General features: G+C 47.0%; 1 long non-coding RNA gene across 3 annotated transcripts; it reads right to left on the bottom strand.

Annotated features, from left to right (window-relative positions):
• Positions 1-816: 816 nt before the first annotated feature.
• Positions 817-19285, bottom strand: LOC109278356 (uncharacterized). 3 transcript variants are annotated; one of them, XR_008419361.1, is made up of 5 exons: positions 18710-19285; positions 16179-16350; positions 7532-7682; positions 1912-2100; positions 817-946 (listed from the first exon to the last, which is right to left on the bottom strand). It is a non-coding gene; the product is annotated as an uncharacterized LOC109278356 (long non-coding RNA). The 3 variants fall into 3 exon arrangements; XR_008419360.1 differs by having other exon boundaries at positions 18749-19285; XR_008419359.1 differs by lacking the exon at positions 18710-19285 and adding an exon at positions 17632-18420.
• Positions 19286-19566: the final 281 nt, after the last annotated feature.

Genomic DNA, 19566 nt, shown 5'->3' with positions numbered 1-19566 from the left:
ACTTATTTTTGAGAGAGAGTGAGTCGGGGAGGGGCGGAGAGCGAGGGAGAGGGAGAGAATCCCAGGTGGGCTCTGTGCTGTCAGTGTAGAGCTTGACGTGGAGCTCGAACTCCCAAACTGTGAGATCATGACCTGAGCGGCAATCAAGAGATTGCTGCTTCACTGACGGAGCCACCCAGGCGCCCCTATAATCACATAATTCCAAAAAGTCCTCAGAAGCAGAGAACTTTCTCTGGCCGCAGGCAGAGAAATGGGCTGGAAGATGTCAGAGATTTGAAGCCTGGGAGGGTTTTGCCCCACTGCTGCTGGGGGGGGGGGGTGCACGGAAAGCACGAGAAGGAATGTGGGCAGCCTCTAGTTGCAAAGACCAGCCCCCCCCATTGGAAGCAGGGGCTCCTCAGTCCCACAACCACGGGGAACTGAATTCAGCTAACTACTGAAATGAGCTTGGAACCACATTCATCCCCAGAGCCTCCAGAAAGGAACACGGTCCCACTGACCACTCTGGTCTCAGTCTTGGGAGACTCTAAGCAAAGGACCCACCAGGGCACGGTGAACTTGGACTTCTGACCTACAGACACATGAAAGGGTAAACAGACTTTGTTTTAAGCCTTCAAACCCGTGGCTGCACGTTACAGTCGCGATAGAAAACGAATACACCGCATGTGATTTGCAGGACCTGCCTGCATGGTCTACAGTCTATATCTGTCCTAGTGACCCGTCACACTGACTTACACCCCTGCTGTCAGAGGTGCACCTTGAAATTAAGGCATTTTTTTCCCTTCAAAAGTCTTGGTGGGGGAGCACCTGGGGGGCTCATTCGGTTGAACATCCACCTCTTGATTTCGGCTCACATCAGGATCTCCGGGTTATAAGACTCTGTGGGCTCTGTGCTGAGTGTGGAGCCTGCTTGAGATTCTCTCTCTCTCCTTCTCTTTCTCTCTCTCTCAAAAAAAAAAAAAAGCCTTGCTGATAAGCACAGACACCATCTGAGATGAAATAATGCATTAGCAGCCTGTCACTGATTAACATGCAACCGGAGGCATTGCCTGTCCCAGAACGTAGAACAGGCATGTTCTGACACAGAGGCCGGAAATTCCAAGCAGAAAAGGACCCTTCTCTGGAAGGGAAGATCTGGGGAGGGAACAGGTGTGAAAGGACCCTGAACAGCATGCAGGGGCTAAGGGCTCCTTAGAGACAGGAAGGAGAGTGGCCCCCGACATAATTTTATCTGGAGCCACCATGGCCTTGCGGTGTCCTGACTTATGGCTTTGGAACTCGCTGTTTTCCATGCTGAGAATGCCCTTCCCTCGGCCCATCAGAAGGGCCTTCCATGACCATCCTACCAAAGCAGCATCGCTCTCCCCTGGCCACTCTGGTCCTCTCCATGGCCCTATCACCCTCTGATAGGATCTCTGCATTTTCAGGTACTTATAATTCCCACCCAACTAAGCTATAGGCTCCAAGAATGCTGGGACTTGGCCTCCCTTCTGGTATCCCCAGTGCCCAAACGATGGCTGAGACAGGCTGGGGATTCAGCAAATACCCACCGAATGAACGGAAGACTAAAATACAAGGTACTGTCTGCCAACAGCAATCAAAGACTCAAAGGATGAGAATCTCTAAGGGTGGGGAGGCTAACGGAAGAGAATTGATTGAAAAGGCCCGGATGTTTGCAAGGGAGGCAGGGATCTGACTTAGATATGAGTTGGCCTGCAGGAGGGTGGATTCATGCAAGAAAAGGCAAGGCAATGGGGGAACAGCAGGGGCGCTCAGGCAATGGGTGTCAATCCAGTTTGCCAGAAGGCAGAGTGTGTAGTCACAGGTGAACGTGCTGTGAAAGGCGTTAAGCTTAAGCATCAGGGTTTAGCACCTGCACGGGCACTCCCAAGTCCCTAGCAAGGTGCTCACAGGGTCACGTGTTTCCATGTGATTTGCATGAATAGGATGGTTCGCCCACCACCAATTAAGGCCAGTTCTCCTTCCGGTTGGTTGGCTTCTCTTCCGTCTCACTTCCTCTTGCGTCGGGTGGCACTGGCATTTCTGTGGATGATTGTTGGGTCTAGCTAAAGGAAGCTGAGTTGGGAATGCATAAGGCAGCTGTGTAAATAAATATGTCCCATGTAAGCCACCAAACGTGTGGCTGTGTGTCCCAGCAGCGACTGAAAACGAACACACCCAGTGTTGGTGTCCCCACACTACAGGTGAGTGGTACACGTCTTTGCACCTGCTGTCCCCTATGCTGAGTGGGGTTTATTTAAGCAGTTCACAGTCACTTCCCCTACAGTTAAGTAATTGCCAGCTATCTTCATGCAGAAATAGTTTCCAGGAATCCTCTCACTACCCACTGGGCCAATTCACCTGGAATTATGACTTAAAGACACGTCACAATATGAATCTACCCCTGAGGATGTGAGTAACGGAGTAGAAACAAGCTCTGAAGCGCACAGAGCCAGAAGCTGGTCTGTGGAAAATTACTCCAAACCTTTGAGCCCATATATGAAAGAAACCTGATGGCAATTTTCCAAATTTAACATTTCTAGAATTTCATATGATGTTACCAATACAAAGTTGTAAGGCTGAAAGAAAAGTTTATAAGTTATCAAGAAGAGGAAAACAGGGGCACCTGGGTGGCTCAGTTGGTTAAGCGTCCCACTTCGGCTCAGGTCATGATCTCACAGTTCGTGGGTTCAAGCCCCGCGTCAGGCTCTGTGCGGACAGCTCAGAGCCTGGAGCCTGCTTCGGACTCTGTGTCTCCCTCTCTCTCTGACCCTCCCTGCACAGGCTATGTCTCTCTCTCTCTTTGAAAACATAAAATGAAAATTAAAAAAAAAAAAAGAATAGAAAAACAAATTCAATCAGTCAACACGCTGTAGGAAAGATGGAAGGATCATTCCATGTTCTCTAGAAAGTGGTATTTTAAAGTCGTTGCTGGACGTAGAGGCAAAGAGGAAGAAGAAGAGAGGCATATTGGCACTGATGGCTGTGGACGTCAACGGCAGAGAGGCAACAGTCAAAGACAGAGGAAGGGGAGTGCTCCCCCAAACCAGAGGGCCGGACAGAACCTCGGGAAGGGGCCAGAAGAACCTTGAGGGTAACCCTCACGCAGGCAGAGAAAAGGAACTGGCGGTGTGAACCAGCTGTGCTTTGCCAGCCATCGCTCTAAGGGCTGGATTCTGGTGTTTGAGTCTCCAACAGCCTTACCACGTAAGTGCGTGTGTCTTCCCCACAGACGCACACCTGAAGCTCAGAAGAGGGAGGATTGCATCCAAGTCTATTCAGCTCTGAAACCCACCACAGGATGAGCGAGACCACCAAAAAGTGGGGCTGCGACAAGAAAGCCAGTAGAGGATAGACATGAAAAGAAGGCAAGTGATGGCCAACGCTTAGACATCTTTTAGAGCCAGAGATGGGGAACCCAGAGGCCTGCAGGGGCTGGGCAGTCGGCAAGGGATGGAGAGGTGTTTGCAACACAAAACTCACAAGCTAATCTTTACTTACATGAACTAATTTATACTGCTTTTTTTTTTTTTTAACACACAAGGCTTCCTTGGCCTTGCTTTCATTTTCCTTGATACAAGAGCAATTTCTTGACTGTCAAGGAACAAGACTACGTATGTGCAATGATCCCGGGCTGTGGGTTCTTGGTCTCAGCGCTGGGGATGGGTGGGGACGGTGGCAAATTGGAGAATTACTCACACTACCCAGTTCCAGGCCATGATGCCAGGTGGAAATGACCCAGGATCGTCAGATCTGATTTTCCAATGGAAGCCAAAAAGACAGATTTTCATGTGAACTCTTAATTTCTAAATGTTGTCAATGAATTTTTTTTTTGAATAATGTGTAGCCCACAAGATGCATCTGTGAGTCAGATATGAAACCATGTTTGATCCAGAATGAATGAGGTTGGTGAAAATAATAACAGAGACAATGATGATAAACTTATGAATATTTAATGTGCCAAGAACTGTTCTTACCCGAATGAAATTTAAGCTTCTACCACAACCCTGTAAAGTTCGATATTATTATTCCTTTTTTATATCTGGGGAAACTGAGGCTCAGAGAGCTCATGTTCATGTACCCAGCAAGTGTGGAGCCAGGATTTATACCACGCAGACTGACTTCAGAACCTGGGTTCTTCATCCCCAAAGCTGGTTTAGAGAAGACCTCTGATTTTACACCCAGGAACAGCGTTATCTCAGGGATTGAGGCAGAGCTTATGAGGCATGTGGTTTTCTGAAACTATTTACATTTTTTTACCTGGGTGCAAAAGTGTGTTTTCATTGGAAGGGAAGACCAAAGCTTCCATAAAGCTCTCAAAGAGACTCTAGAAAGGATGGAGTGACTGATTTAGGATCATGAGTAACTTTGCTTCAGACAAGCCAGTCCCATAGACTAAGGGGCAGAAGCTGAATGGCCAGGGGTTAAAGAGATAGCAAGCTATACACTGTGGGGGTCAGCCCTTTCTAGAATACTGGCAGTGAAGAAAGAGAAAGCAGGGGTAAGAGAAGATTCTACAGATAAGAGAGATCTGGGCATTTCATCTGCTGGAGAAGGAGGTGAGGGAGAAGGAAAGAATGAAGCATTTATGGTTCTTACAGAGCAAGGACACTATGAAAAGGGCCATGCCTTGGCTCCCAAGCACGAGGGTCCCAACAAGGCTGGACAAGTCGAACTAAAACACGGTTTCACAAAATGGGAGTAGCTTCTCTCCTATGCTCTGCCCCACTCCAACCCAGGAGTGAAGCCTGAGAACTTCCTTACCCATCCGCCTCTTTCCTGCTCTCCCTTTCTTCGTGCCACAAAGCTGGGGTCAGGGCACCCCACAGGATCTGCTACCCACCCAGCTTCGACTTCCCTCTAGCAAAAGGGACAGTACGCGTCTCTTTGCATTCTCCAAGAAAAAACAGCCCCATCCGCCTGCTTGCCATGTTCTGTTCTGGCCTCGTTATCACTCAGATTTGTTTGAACGATCTCTCCAGATTCATTTCTCCCCAGTAGGTGAGACAGGTTTTAAAAAACATAAACTACGATAAATAGATGAATTTAAAAGGACAAGAGACGATGGGTGAATGCCACCTACAGAATGTTTTGTGTCCCCTCAATGTTCATATGCTGAAACCTAATCCCCAGTGTGATGGTATTGGTGGGGGGGGGGGAGGGCTTTTGGAGGTGATTAGCTCATGAGAGTGGTGCTCTCATGAATGGGATTAGTGCCCTTATAAAAGACACCCTGGAGGGGCACCTGGGTGGCTCAGTTGGTTAAGCGTCTGACTTCGGCTCAGGTCGTGATCTCGCGGTTCATGGGTTTGAGCCCCGTGTCGGGCTCTGTGCTGACAGCTCAGAGCCCAGAGCCTGCTTTGGATTCTGTGTCTCCCTCTCTCTCTGCCCCTCCCCCACTCATGCTCTGTCTCTCTCCATCTCTCAAAAATGAATAAACATTTAAAAAGATTGAAAAAAAAAAAGACATCCTGGAGAACTCCTTCGCCCCTTCTGCCATGTGAAGACACAGCGAGAAGACGGCTGTCTATTAATCAGGAAGTGGGTCCTCACCACACACTCCACCTGCCAGGCACCTTGGTCTCGGACTTCCCAGTCTCCAAAACTATGGGAAATAAATGCCTGCTGTTTAAGCCCCCCAGACTGTGATAGTTGCGTTACAGCAGCTTGAATGGACTAAGACAGTGGATAACTCGGGACAGGAGTCAGCACTGGCTTCTCTGAGGATGCTGCTTTTGACGTGACTCATGAAGACCAATCAAAGTTAACTAGGGGAAAAGGCGCAAGGGTGGTGGTTGGGAAGCGAAGGGCAAATTCAGGCAGGGCGAACTGCACTGTGAATGGAGAAATAATGCTCTCGGATGGGGGAGGAGTAGTCAATGACAACCACGCACGATCACAGCTGCAGACACCAGGTCCCACACAGGAGGAAGGCTCCTGGGGAGGGTGGGTCACTGGCCTCAGGGATGAGTGAGCAGAATTAGGAAGTTTAGTGTACAACGTCTGGTGCTTTTGATCGCACCTCTTACATACAATTCTTAGGTTTGGGAAATTTCCCGAGATTCTCCTCTCTTCAAGGCGGAGACGAGAAGCTCCGTTTACTAGACTCCTTTGCAGCGAAGACATAGGTGTTGTTCCTGGCTCTGCACCCTCTAAGCCCAATGACCTGGTCCTGCTGGGGCTCCCGCGAGTTGCCTAACACCATCTAACATTTTCCCTTTCTTTTCAAAGTAAATGAAATGGATTCTGTTATTCTCAACCGAGAACCCTGACAAAGGCAGGAAGGATGACTAAGTAATTAGAGGAAAAAGGGAGCGACAGAGCTTAGGCACAGGGGCACAAAACAGTACGATGTGGCAAGGGAGCATAATAGGTTAGGATGCAAATTTTCCCCAAGTCTGAGAAGGACACATCTTCAGCTCGGGAGAAAACAAGCTCAGGACAGCTCTGGGCTGCTGCTATTACCCGCAGCACGTTGGGTATCTGCTGTTCCATACAGTATTGGGAGTATTGGGGACACACAGCAAGGCTGTGGGGAGGGGAACATTGGGTTCAATTGACAGAGTATCTTGTTATTGAAGTCAGGGTATTACCTGCATCTCCTCAAACCCTTTAACCCCTTGCCACAGTATGGAAGTACATGCTCCCGGGAATCAGAAGCCCTAGGCTGGAGACCACGAACTGTTAATTGGGTGACCTTGAGCACAAGGTCACTTCCATTCTCTGATCTTCAGTTTCCACATCTGTGAAGTTGGGTAACACGTGGTTATATGACACAGCACCCACGCAAATGGTTTGTCAACTATGAAGTGCTGAGTAAACGTGATGGATGGTTCTCACCGCACTTGGGGTACCAAACAGAAGCAAAATACAAATGGAAGTTAAGATTGATGATTTCAGTGGGGGCCGCATGGGGCCCAAGGCCGTGGGTTGTAAGTCATCAACATCAAGAAAGAAACGGCTCTTGAGGAAGATGTTAAGATTATCTGTAGTCAGCCAGGACTCTTGTGGTTGCGAGGGACACTAGCCTCATGCCAAAGTGGCTTCAGAAAACAAACACAACTTTCATGTCAAAGCACTTGATTCAGGCCCAGTTGGATACAAGGACTCAAGCAACAAAATCACACCTCCAACTCCATCTTGTGTTACATTTTTGTTGATCATCCTCAGACAAATTCTTTCTTTCTTTCTTTTTTAAGGTTTATTTATTTATTTTGAGAGACAGAGAGCACGCACGTGAGCGAGCCCGAGCAGGGGACACCCTCAGCGCAGACCCCAGTGGGGGCTCAACCCACAAACCACGAGATCGGGACCTGAGCCAAAATCAAGGGTCAGACGCTTAACCCACTGAGCCACCCAGGCGCCCCAAATTCTCTCTTTCTGCTACCAAGAAGCTGGCTACCAAGAAGCCGGCAGCTGCTACAGCCCTGATAGTCTCTGATCTATTTGAAAGGAACACAACCACAATCTTGAAATTTCTATAAAACCTTTTCAGTATCTCATTGACCCCAACTAAATGATGTACTCTTACCTGAGCCGATAACGTGGCAGGAATGCGATGATCTCATTGGCCAATCCTCAATCACATGATCACATTCGGAGCCAATCAAAACACTTCACTTCAAAACCTCAGGGTGGGGTGGTTTAGCGCAGGTAGAAGTCGCTCCAACAACCACAAATACCTACAGCGGGTAGTTACTGATTGTGAGTATTTACTATGCTTTGAAGAATCTACATGGAACCCATCTAAAAACGAATCATGCTTAAAAATGCCGCAAACACTCCATGCTTAAAAACGCTGGGAGGAACCTTATTCCAGGGACTTCTATGAATTAGTCATGAGGGTGATTTGAATGCTGCCCTCAGAACAGCGCTTTGACATCTTATGACTCTTCTAACTTTCTACAGAGCTCCCACATTTGTTCCTTTATTTGATCTAAATTTAACCATACTCCTAGGAGTCAGAGAAGTTAAGTCACTTGCTTAAAGTCACACAGCCAACCCTGATTTCCTGCCTCCTGGCTTGTAAGTTGTCCGCTCTTGATCCTGGGGTACTAGCAAGAGATAGTATGGGCAAGTTAGGGGAGAGAGCGGGGACGCAGGCGTTTAGGCACGAAGGGTAAACCAGTCAGACTTGGTCTCTGTGTGCATAAGCACAAAGCGTCGTGTGGACACAGACAAGAAACCAGACCATGATTGTTCCCTGTGCTAATGACACGGGTGAGCCCAGAGCCCCCTGGGAGCTCCCGCGGATTCTGCTGGCGACACTGCTTTTCAAGTGAAGACAAGGAGTGAGGGAGTGTGCATCTTTAAGGATCACATAACCTCTATTTTAATTATTAACTTGCTGCATTATTAACTGACCAGCTGTGGGTGGCAGAGAACCAAGGGTCAGAACTCTACGGCAACAATTCGTTCCTGGTGGAGCCCCCAGGCCAGCGGTTCTGAAACCTTCTTAAGGCACATTAAGCACCTGATGAATGATGGCAAACTTCCCTCCAGAAAAAGACACAACTGGTCTGCAATTTCAGGACTCAGCCCTACGTACTTCCTCCCCATGTCCTGAGGGGCTACCCACACCAGGCCTAATGTCCCCAGGTCCCCTAGCCTTCCTTGGTCTCTTTCCAAATAATAACCCCACCCCCACCCTCACCCCTCCCACTGCCTGCCATGGGCAGCCTTGGGGAAAAGAGGAAGGTGAAGAGATTAGGAGGTGGGACTTAACAGCACAAACCTCAACCATTTGGAGAAGAGAGAAAAATAAAGTTCTCTTCCAGAAGGCACTGGCCAAACTTCCTCTATACATGGATATCCCTACAGCACGCGCACATCCGTTCAGTCCAAAACTTCAAACATATGGATGGCACCTTCAAGGCTTTTGGTTCGTTCCTCCCACACTGTGACAATTTTTCCTCAAGACCAATACACCTGAAGTTAAAATTTTCTTTTAAAAGAGGACTTTCTTTTAAAGTGGAGAGCCACGATGATTATTTGAAAAAAAAATTAAACACTCAGAAAACAAAACAATGTTATTGAATCCTAGCTAGCCTTGGTAACTGTGCTCTGAGCCCAGAGATGTTCTTTCTGATTAGATATATAGATGGGCAGGTTTTTAAAAGGGGGGCAGAGAGGGTGGGGAGAGGAATAGCATGTTGGACACACATTCACACCAAACTGCAACTTTTGATGTTATCAGATGGGTTGAAATGATTGCAAAGCCAACAATTTCCTCACCAAATGGTTCAGACTTAACTTCATGCCTCACCCAGTCGGGGAACACTGTGATTTATTTAACAGATATCTATTGAGTTACCTACTAAATGCTCTTGGGCATCGATGAATAATGGGGATGAAAGGAAAATACACATGGTTCCTGCCCTCCCAGACAGACTCTTCCCTTGGTGGAGACAAACAACGAAATGGAAAAGAAAACAATTTCAAATTGGGTTGGGTACTACCTACAAAAACCCAACAGACCCAACAAGGGGTTACAGGAGAAGGTTGAAGAGGCATGAGATGTACGAGGGGGGGCTTCACAGACTGGAGCCAAGATCAGAAGGCAGTTTGGTCTTTGAGTGAGTGAGACCGGAGTTTCCAGTAGAAAACTCACGCTCAGGATCAGACTCTCAGGGAGTGGGAAAGTGGTTAGCAGCTGTAACTCGATATCCCAGGCATAATCTGAAGGACACTAGAGAGACCTGCTCTTTGCCCCTGATTCAATCGGAAAGCAAAGCAGATGTTGTCTTAATAGTTTTCCAGTCCAGTGGCCAAGAGAAAACAAAATATGTCATACATGTGGTTGTATTTAAAGGCAAGATTACAACACATGTCCAACAAACGTTGGTTGTTGCTAGAGCAAGAGATTCCATTTGTAATCACAGCTGAGTTAATCTAATTAACTGCAAATGAAGACAGTCTTCAAGTTCAGCCAAAATGGTCACAAGTACATGCTTTTTACAATGTTTTCCCCTCTTCTCTCCTTGAAGGGCCCCAACCTGCCATCCTGTTTTTAAATGCTGAAGTCCTAGTGACATGACATGAGAGTTTCTGTTTGTTGTTTGGCTGGATCTCTGCAGAGGCAAAGGCTCGATGCCCTAAAGAAGTTAGATCTTTTAAAATATAAATCAGTACAATGGCTTTTGATCGCAATTGATCAATATCCAGGCCCCAAAATGGAGATTGCACAATCTACCATCAGACTCGCTACACCCATAGAGGTCGATGCTCCACGCCAGGCCCCCTCAGCCTTGCCTAAGAACCCAGGCTCCCATCCTACCAGCCAAGCCCTCTGCGTTTCCCTTAGATGGTTCTGGATAGGAGCGTAAGAAAAATCCCAGGCTTAACACTGGCCTCTTAAGTGCTGGTGCTTCTTAGGGAAGTCAGTGATGTGGGGTGGCCAGGATGAAAGGCTGACTTTAGCTCTGCTTTGGGGGCCTCTTGAATCATCTATGTTGGGAAGCTGGATGTCCTGGGGGAGGATAATGGATTAAGATCATTCCATTTGAAAGAGTTCACTCAGATACAAGCAAAAAGATAGATGATGACACCATTAGGTTTACAAACCACAGAGCATTTGCTCCCCCATCCCATACAGGATGAAAGCTCTAGGGCCATTACATGTTAGGCTCCCTGTAGCAGAAGGGTTAGGATCTGGGGCTTTTGACTCAGGCAGCCCCGGGTTCAAATTCCAGCTCTATCATTCACTGCATGTCGAAATGCAGATAAGCCATGCAACCTCTGAGCTTCACTTTCCTCATCTGTGAAAAGGGCATGACACCACTTGCCTGGAGTTGCTTGGAAAATGGGAAATGATGCATATGGGACTGCCAAGATAATGCCACGCACAATGTCAACGGCACGTAGTTTACATCTGCATTCAGTAACGGTGCCTTCCCTCTGCCACTCTGCGCGTTCGCCAGATCTCCCCTCCTGCCTCTCTTCTCTGGTTTTCTCATACGGCTGCCCCAACTGTAAGCAATCCCTATGATGTCATCCAACCCTGGTCGTTCAACTTCTTCCTTAGGTCACACATTTCTCAGGGGCAACTCTGGGTGACAGCCATCAATACAAGCTGCGGCCAAGGAAGGCGCTCCATCCTTATGAATGGCGATTCCCAAGTGTGCTCTGTGTCAACAGTAACTAAGGCCTGTGAGCATTCCTTGGGAGATGGAACAAAATGGAATTCTGTGGTCATATCAGTTTGGGAAACGCTCAGAGATTCATAGGACACATTCATATATTAAAGGCTCTGAGGAATCTTAGCATGAATAACCCCACTTAGCTTTGTTTGCTTTACCCTTCCCACTTTATCTGATTTACTGGTGTCCTGCTATCCGTGGTTCCTTCTTTAAGCGCTTTCCTTTACACCCTTTTTAGTATGAACTAAACAATCCCCCTTCGCAAATAGAGAAATAGGGTTCAGAAAGGTTAAATGGTTAGCACATCCTGATCCAGTGGGTAGTACCAGAAACACCTGCTCCCTCTTTGAGTCCAGGGCTCTTTTCTCTACATCTGGAAGAAATAGCTTAATAAATCCCTTTCTGCCAAACAATCCCAGAATCTATAAATCACTGGATGGGCTCACGGGATTGCATTGCCTGACAATTTCATCTTCGTAGCAAGGAGAAAACCACAGAGGGAGAGTGATTTGTCCAGAATTAGGGGTGGCAGAGTTGAAAGTGGCACCCAACCTACTAATCTCCAGGCTCAGCTGCCTTTACCTTACGCCCGGGGTTCATGGGTCTGGCTCAAACTCCTCAGCCATCTTCTTCAATTACATCTTCCCTCTCTCCAAGGCTAGATCAGTGCTGCCCAATAGACCCTTCTGAAAGAGGGTGGAAATGTCTATAGCCGTGGCATCCCTTCCGATAAACACTAACCACATGTAGCTGTTGATCACTACAGATGAATCTAGGGCAAATGAGAAACTAAACTTTTCATGCCATTTCATTTTGAAAAAAAATTTTTTTTAATGTTTATTTATCTTTGAGAGAGAGACAAAGTGCGAGCAGGGTAGGGGCAGAGAGAGAAGGAGACACAGAATCTGAAGCAGGCTCCAGGCTCTGAATTGTCAGCACAGAGAGTGATGAGGGGCTCAAACTCATGGATGGTGAGATCACGACCAGAGCCGAAGTCAGACACTCAACCAATTAAGCCACCCAGGTGCTCCTCATGCCATTTCATTTTAATGAATATACATTAAAATAGCTGCATGTGACCAGCCACCATATCAGACAGGGTAACTCTGAAGACCAGAAAGCATATTGATTCTATAGACCCACGGATGCAATTATCACAGAAGCAGAAGATCCTTGTAATAACAATGGAGTCTAAGCTGCCTAGACCTTGTTAGGGGCTGCATTCAGTTTCATTTAATGATAGAGCACAACCTATCCCAAAAGATGCATTTGCTCAACCGATTTCCTCCTTTCCTTGGCAACATCTTACCCATCATTCTAATCTAGGCTCAAATTCACCCTCTTTCAGGAAGCTTTTGCTGATCTACCTCCCTCCCACCAAGCACAGCGAAGAGATTCTTCCATGGAACTCCCACTGTCCTATAATTGTCCCCAGTGGGATGAAAAGGAAGACAGTTTTTGTGTTGGTTTTGAAACTGGATGAGAGGGGAGAGAGTTTGCCTGGGGGGAGGGAGTTGTGGCAGGGGCATTTGGGGAGTGGTGTGAGAGAGATAAGGAAGATGTACCTAAAAGAGATGGGTAAGCATGACTTAAGCTTTTCCAGCTACCCTAAGAAACCTTCAGTAAAAGTAGGTATTACAATCTATAGTGACACGTGGATCAATCTCACAAGGTTGAGAGGGAAAAGGAAATCACATGCTTCACAAACAAAACACCCAATATATTAGGAATAAGAGGGGATTTTCTCAACCAGATAAAGGTCATCTATGAAAAACCCAGAGCTGACATCATACATGGTGGTGAAAGACTGAAGATCAGTCTTCAGTCCCCCTAAGATCAGTAACAAGACAAGGATGCCTACTCTTGCCACATCTATTCAATATTACTGGAGATTCTATCCCAGACAATTAGGCAAGAAAAAAAAAAAAAGGCATCCAGATCGGAAAGGGAGAAGTAAAACTATCCTCATTTCCAGATAATGTAATCTTGTACATAGAACATGCTAAAGAGTCCACCCAAATACATTAGAACTTCTAAATAAATTCAGAAGTGTTGCAGAATATGAGACCAATATACAAAAAGTAGCTGTATTTCTTCTACATATTGACAATGAGCAAATCAAGAATGAAGTTAAGAAAATAATTTTATTACCACAACATCAAAAAGAATAAATACTGAGGAGTAAGTCTAACCAAAGAAACACAAGACTTTTGAACTGGAAACTACAAAATGCTGTCACAAAAAATTACAGAAGACCTAAATAAATGGAAAGACATCCATGTTCATAGATTGCAAGATTTAATACTGTTAAGATGGCAACACTCCTTGAATTGATCTACAGATTCAATGAAATCCGTATCAAAATACCAGAAACTTTTTTGCGGAAATTGACAAGCTGATCCTAAACTTCATATGGAAATTCAAGGACCTGAAATAGTAAAAATAATCTTGAAAAAAAAAAAGAACAAAGTTGGAGGACTCACACTTCCTGATATCAAAAGTTACTACAAAGCGGCAGTAACAGGAAAGTGTGGAACTGGTACAAGAACAGACACATAGGCCAACCAATAGAATGAATTGAGAATGTAGAAATAAACCCTCACAATTTATGGTCAATTGATTTTTGACAAGGGACCCAAGACAATTCGTTCTACAAGTGGTAGTGGGACAACTGGATAGCCACATTTGAGAGAATGAATGTGGACCCTTTACTCACATCATAAATAAATTAATTCAAAATGGATCAAAGACTAAATTTAAAAGCTAAGCTTATAAAACTCTCAGAAGAAAACAGAGGGGTTGAGGCACTTGGGCAGCTCAGTTGGTTATGTGTCCAACTCTTGATTTTGGCTCAGGTCATGATCTAATGGTTCATGGGATCGAGCCCTGACTTGGGCTTTGCGCTGACAGTAAGGAGGCTGCTTGGGATTCTCTCTCTCTCTCTCTCTCTCTCTCTCCCCCTCTTCCTCTGCCCCTCCCCAGCTCATGCAAGTGTGTGTACTTTCTCTCCCTCAAAAGAAATAAAGACACATTTAAAAAGGAGAAGAAAACATAGGGGTAAATGTTCATGACCTTGGATTAGGCAATAGGGTCTCAGATATAACAACCAAAGCACAAGCAACAACATCAATGAAAAAAAATGGATAAGTTGGACCTTATCAAAATGAAAAACTAGTGAAGATAATCCACAGAATGGCAAAAATCATATATCTGCTAAAGGACTTGTATCTAGAATATACAAAGAACTATTACAACTCAATTATTTTTGTTTAATATTTTTTACTGTTTATTTACTTATTTTTTTGAGAGAGAGAGAGAGAGAGAGAGAGACCAAGCAGGGGAGGGACAGAGAGAGAAGGAGACACAGAATCTGAAGCAAGCTCTAGGCTCTGAGCTGTCAGCACAGAGCCTGACGTGGGGCTCGAATTCACGGACTGTGGGATCATGACCTGAGCTGAAGTCGGATGCTTAATCAACTGAGCCACCCAGGTACCCCACAAATCAATTACGAAAAGAAATAACCCAATTAAAAAACAGACAAAGGATCTGGATAGACATTTCTCCAAAGAAGATAAACAAATGGCCAATAAACACATGAAGAGATGTTGACCATCATTAACTACCAAGGAAATGCGAACCAAAACCACAATGAGATACCACCTCATACCCCTGAGGGCGGTCAGAATAAAAAAGATAAGATAATAACAGGTATTGGTGAGGGTTCAGAGAAATAGGAACCCTCACATGTTGTGGTGGAAATGCAAAGCATTGCAGCTGCGTTTGAAAACAGTTTGGCAGTTTCTCAAAAAGCTAGGCCTAGAGCTCCCCCATGACTCAGCAATTCCACTCCTAGGTATACAGAAGAGAAAAAGAACATGTCCACACAAAAACTTCTACATGAATGTTCATAGCAACGTTATTCATAATAGCTAAAAAGTGGAAACCACCCAAAAGTCTTATGAGCTGAAATCCGAGTAAGTAAAATGTGGTACAGTAGATACCCTAATCGGCGGGGATAGGTTCCAAGGCCCCCAGCAGATGCCTGAAACTGAGGATAGTCCCGAAGTCTCTAGATGTTATATAGTTTTTCCTATACATACATACCTATGATAAAGTATACATTTATACTAAATTTATAAATTAGGCCAAGTAAGAGTTTAACAATGATAACTAATAATAAACTATTATAATTATAACAATATACTGTACTAAAAGGTAGGTGAATGTAGCCTCTTTCTCTCTAAATGTCTCTTCTTTGTGTCTCTCTTTTTTTTTTAAACTTTTACTTATTTTGAGAGAGACAGAGCATGAGCAGGGGAGAGGGCAGAAAGAGAGGGAGAGAGAGAATCCTAAGCAGGCTCCATGCTTAACATGGAGCCCGACATGGGGCTCGATCCCAAGACTGAGAGGTCACAACTTGAGCCGACATCAAGTTGGACACTCGACTGACTGAGCCACCCACACGCCCCTGTATCCCTCTCTTTTTTTTAATTGAAATATAGTTGACACGCAATGTCAACTATATGCCTATTAGTTTCAGGCATACAACACACTGATTTGACAACTCTGTACTTCATGCTGTGTTCACCCCAAGTGTGGGTACCATTCGTCACCATTCAACACCATTATAGTGTCATTGATTATTTTCCTTCTGCGGTACCTTTAATCTCTGTGCCTTGTTCATTCCACCCCGTACCTTCACCCATTTCTCACTCCCTTCACTTATTTTGCCCATCTAACCCCCCTTCCCTCCCTTCTGGCAACCACCAGTTTGTTCTCTGTATTTATACATGTATGTTTTTGCTTTTTGTTTGTTGTTTTTATTTTGTTTTTCAGATTCCACATATAAGGGAAATGATATGGTACATGTGTTTCTCTGTCTGACTTATCTTACTTTGCATAATGCCCTCTAGGTCCATCCACGGTGTCCCCCGTGGCAAGACTTCATTCTTTTTTATGGCTGAGAAGTATGCCATCATATCTATATACACACCACAACTTCTGTATCTCAAAATATCTGATTGATTGTCCTGCACTCACCCTTCTTCTTATGATGATGGGAGATGAGAAAATGCCTGCGTAATGAGATCAAGTGAGTCGGGTGAGTGACGGAGGCCCTGTGACGTAGCGTGATGCTACCACTGACCTCCTGATGAGACTTCGGAAGGAGGGTCATCTGCTTCAGGACTTCGGTCAACCATGGTCACCGAAACTGAGGAAGGCAAAACCACAGATGAGACGGGGCTACTGCATAACCGTACGATGAAATATTATTTGTCAATACGGAGGCAATAATACCACCTACTCCTCATAATTAGTGAAGACTAGATTCACAAGCCTCACCTGGTTCCTGGTTTCCCACCTGCTACTGGCAAGGCTTTTTGTCTGAGCTCGCCCCCATCCCCCAAACCAGTCTTGCTAGGAGACCCCTGTCCTGTTGAATCCTTCACTCCTTTGCAGGACTCCTTTGATCGGCCAGCAATCAAAACTCACGGAGTAGAATTGATTTTAAGAGCCCACACTTTCTGTGACCCTGGGTGGTTGAGTCGGTTAAGCATCTGACTTTTTTTTTTTAATGTTTATTTTTGAGAGAGAGAGAGAGAGACAGAGCACGAGGGGGTAGGGGGCAGAGAGAGAGGGAGACCCAGAATTCGAAGCAGGCTCCAGGCTCCGAGCTGTCAGCACAGAGCCCGACGTGGAGCTCGAACTCACAAACCTCAAGGTCATGACCTGAGCCAAAGTCGGCCACTTAACCGACTGAGCCACCTGGGCCCCCGCAGACTCTGATCTTGGCTCAGGTCATGATCTCAGGGTTCATGAGAGGTTCGCGGGATGGAGCCCTGCATTAGGCTCTCTGCTGATAGCACGGAGCCTGCTTGGGATTCTGTCTCTCCCCATCCCTCTCCCTCTGCCCTTCCCCCACATCTCAAAATAAATAAAATAAACTTTAAAAAAAAAGATCCCATACTTTGTTCCTCTCTTCCTCATGATTTTAAAAAGTTCTGTGAAGACAGCTCCCTTCACTACTCTTGAAACCAAGGAAATGTGTAAATGAGTTGGCTCTGTCATTCTCCACAGGTCATTTTTGTATTCCCAGCTAATGTTCACCAATTCCTGGAGGCTGGCAGGGCAGGGCAGGGCAGCTCCAAGGGCAGAGGGAAGAGACTGAAGGTGCGTATATCTGTCTGTAGCTTTCCCCCATACAGCTGGGCGGGTTCGCTCAGCCGTTCTTGGAGACTGGAAGTTTGGACACCTCGGCCCTGGGCCCTTGGCAGGTGAAATCCAAGGGCACCCCAGCACCCCTGCCAATGGCAGCCCGGCACCTGGGGGAAAACCAGGAGACAGAGAGAGTCTGAGTCTGTGCTGGTAGCTGCCCAGGGTAGAAGGGGACTCCGGCTTCATGCAGGAGCTGCTGGGGAATTGCTCCCACGGAGGAAATTCCAGTCACCGAACAGAACCTGGAAAGTACGTTCTCCGAGCTTTGGGCTCTCACCTTCAGCCTCCGAGTGTCAGTCCCCCCTGCACGGCTGGCTAGTCCTCTGTTTCCTCTGGGACTTGGCTGGTTTCCTTTAGGGGAGCTGCAGTCCAGAATCTGTGGCCAATGGAAAGGAAGCAGGGAGGTTGTGCCCCGGCCGGGGAGGGGAGAGCCTGGTTGCGGTACCTCCAAGGGGTCCAAGCAGGTCAGAGCACAGCCTCTGTTTACTCCATTTCCGATGACCTGCAGTTACCCCAGTGTGATCCCCTGGGTCACAACCCAGCCTGGAGTGTGATGTGTCATTCCAGCTTCTCCCATGGTCCTTTGGGATGGCCTGTGGCCACATCTGTCCAGGGACTGACCCTTAGTAACCCGTGGTCTTTGCGGCCCAGGGTGGGCGTGGACGCAATGGCCTGGGTGGCTTTGGGAACTAAGGGAAAAGTGATAGTCCATTCTCCCCACTCCCCAGCATGTGTCTGGGGTCCAGCTGGCCCACTCTCCCACCCACTCAAATAAGGGTCCTCCGGAAGTTAGGGCCGGGGCCGCCATCGAGCCCTTGGGTTTCTCTGAAGGCCTTTGGGGAGCTGCAACGTGCTGCCCACAGCCACTGCCTTCTTCCTGTTCAGTCTGTCACTGAAGCCATTCGTCCAAAACTCAAATGGGACTGTGTCATAGGCCTGTTTGGAAACCCTACTTGGCTCCCCTCCAGGGACTGGAGGCCCACAGATGGGGTTTTGCTTGGCCTGCCTTGAGTTTTTTAAAAATCTCGAAGTTTTGCACGAAAGCTGACTTTCCTAGCTTCTCTTGAGACGTGGAGCCCTGATCCTGTGTGGCCACAGCTGGCTGCAGCTGAGCACAACACCTCTCCAGGCATGTGTTCCTCGGGGAATGGCTTCCACTCGTCCCCCTGGCCTTACAGCCAAGCCTCCCTTCCTCCTCGCACGACCAGCTGGCACCCGCCCGCTTTTGAGTTTCCCACTCTCGTCTCTAGGCCAAGGCTCCCGTAGCACAGCTTGGGGGCAGTAGGTGACCTGACCTCTGTCTGCCTTTCCAGCCTTGTTCCTGCTCACCCCTCCGTTCCCTCCCTCACCCCTACCTCTCGGCCCATGGGCCATGCCAGTCTCTGCCCGCTCACCAAACGAGCCAGATGCCGACATGGGTCCACGCCTCGTGCAGTTGCCGGGATCTGCATCTGTATCCTCGGGCAGCAGACGTCTGCAGAGCACCTGGTATGCATGTCTGGGCTACGTACTGGGGACGGAAGTATAAGACCCAGGGTATGAGTCTGGGTTCTCCACTGAAACAGACCCAATAGAATAGATGATCAATCGATTGATTGATCAGTCGATAGATACTAATCATAAGGCAATGGCTCATGTGATTATAGAGGCTGAGAAGTCCAAGATCTGTGGGAGGCAACCTGGAGCCTCAGGAGAGCTGATATTTCTAGTCTGAGTCTGCAGGGCTGAGTCTCAGGAGCGCCGATGGTGCAAGTTCAAGTCTGAGATTGAAGGCAGAAGACGGATGTCACAGCTCTAAGACAGGCAGGCAGAGGGGAAGCATCCTTTCTTAGTCAGCCTTTTGTCCCATCTGCTGTACTCAATCTACCCAGGCACACGTTAATCGCATCCAGAAACACCCTCACAGACTCCCCAGGTCCAACGCTGAACCAAATATCTGCGCGCGCTGAGGCTGACACGTAAAATGGGCCCTGCCATTCGGTCCTCCTTCTCCCGAAGCCTGCAGCTTAGCAAGGCACGCAGAGGGGCAGGAAAATAATTCCAAAACTGAGTAGTGAGAGCTGGAGGGATTCTCACTTCCACTTCCAGCTTCAACTCGAATAGTGCCTCCTACAAGTCTTTTCTCGTCTCCCCACACAATCAGTGACTTTCTCTTGGGGGCCCCCAGAGAACACACCTCTTGGGAGAGATTGTCTCTCTCTTCTCAGTGAAA

Source organism: Panthera pardus, unplaced genomic scaffold, assembly GCF_024362965.1.
Source record: "Panthera pardus isolate Hobbes unplaced genomic scaffold, ASM2436296v1 HiC_scaffold_5, whole genome shotgun sequence".
Taxonomy (NCBI): domain Eukaryota; kingdom Metazoa; phylum Chordata; class Mammalia; order Carnivora; family Felidae; genus Panthera; species Panthera pardus.
Note: the sequence above shows the minus strand (reverse complement) of the source record. Positions and strands in the feature narration are given on the sequence as shown.